The sequence below is a fragment of the Nomascus leucogenys genome, chromosome 9 (genome assembly GCF_006542625.1).
Source record: "Nomascus leucogenys isolate Asia chromosome 9, Asia_NLE_v1, whole genome shotgun sequence".
Lineage (NCBI taxonomy): Eukaryota > Metazoa > Chordata > Mammalia > Primates > Hylobatidae > Nomascus > Nomascus leucogenys.
Genome location: NC_044389.1, coordinates 79,380,779 through 79,382,440, shown reverse-complemented (window position 1 = coordinate 79,382,440; position 1,662 = coordinate 79,380,779). Strand labels below are relative to the sequence as shown.

Here is a 1,662-nt window from a genome sequence, read left to right as displayed (position 1 = left end):
ATGCTTTCCACTGTGGCTAACCTAATCTACATTCTTGACAATGGTGTATTAGTATTCCTTTTTCTCTGCAACCTCACCAGCATCTGTAATTTTTTGACTTTTTTGTAACACCCATTCTGACTGGTGTAAGATATTCTCCTGTGGTGTTTTTGTTTTGCATGTCTCTGATAATTAGTGATGTTGAGCATTTTTAAAATATGTTTGTTTGCTGCTTGCATGTATTCCTTTGAAAATTGTTCATGTCCTTTGCCCACTTTTTAGTGGGGTTATTTTTTCTTTTGCTTATTGAATTGTTTATGTTCCTTATGGATTCTGGATATTATAATTTTTAGATGCATAGTTTGTGAATATTATCTCCCATTCTGTAGGTTATTTGTTTACTCTGTTGATAGTTTCTTTTGTTGTGCAGATGCTCTTTAGTTTATTTAGTTCCCACTTGTCAATGTTCGATTTTGATGAATTGCTTTTGAAGACTAAGTCATGAATTATTTCCCAAGGCCTATGTCCAGAGTGGTGTTTTCTAGGTTTTATTCTATGATTTTTTCCCCTTTTTAGCCTGCTTTATTGTTTTTTTTAAATTATTACACTTTAAGTTCTAGGGTACATGTGCACAACGTGCAGGTTTGTTACATATGTATACATGTGTCATGTTGTTGTGCTGCACCCATTAACTCCTCATTTACATTAGGTATATCTTCTAATGCTATCCCTCCCCCCTCCCTCAACCCCACAACAGGACACGGCCTGTGATGTTCCCCTTCATGTGTCCAAGTGTTCTCATTGTTCAATTCCCACCTATGAGTGAGAACATGTGGTGTTTGGTTTTTTGTCCTTGCAATAGTTTGCTGAGAATGATGGTTTCCAGCTTCATCCATGTCCCTAAAAAGGACATGAACTCATCCTTTTTTATGGCTGCATAGTATTCCATGGTGTATATGTGCCACATTTTCTTTTTTTTTTTTTTTTATGGTAAATACTGCTTTATTGGCGGCAGTTACTACAAGTCAATAAATATTGATCCCCAAAGAAGAGCTCAGTTATTTATCAGATTACTGGTCCATAGAGAGCTGAATGAATGTGAACCAAGTGATTGCTGGGATGATTGAAGTCACTGCTGCTTCTTGGGAAATGAAGCCACAGCCTGCTGATATATGGCATATGCTGTTCCACCAACTGTATGAATCATGGTGGCTCTATGCAGGAGGGCATCAGCTATCCCACCCTTTAGATACAGTGGAATTCCATCACCCTTCTGGAACAGTTTTTGTTTCTCTGGAACTTTATTTTTAAAATGCCTGCGGGAAGTAGTGCTTATGGTCCTCTGCCCAATCTGATGAAGAGCCAGCAGATTCCGCAGCATCTTGGCTGTTACTGACCAGCAACCGCCACAACTGCCACATTTTCTTAATCCAGTCTATCATTGATGGACATTTGGGTTGATACCAAGTCTTTGCTATTGTGAATAGTGCCGCAATAAACATACATGTGCATGTGTCTTTATAGCAGCATGATTTATAATCCTTTGGGTATATACCCAGTAATGGGATGGCTGGGTCAAACGGTATTTCTAGTTCTAGATCCCTGAGGAATCACCACACTGACTTCCACAATGGTTGAACTAGTTTACAGTCCCACCAGCAGTGTAAAAGTGTTCCTATTTCT

General features: G+C 38.6%; 1 pseudogene across 1 annotated transcript; it reads right to left on the bottom strand.

The window, feature by feature from the left end:
• Positions 1 to 1,024: 1,024 nt before the first annotated feature.
• Positions 1,025 to 1,392, bottom strand: LOC100599078 (annotated as a pseudogene). The gene has a single exon (XR_001113984.2). The product of XR_001113984.2 is annotated as a cytochrome c oxidase subunit 7A2, mitochondrial pseudogene (transcript).
• Positions 1,393 to 1,662: the final 270 nt, after the last annotated feature.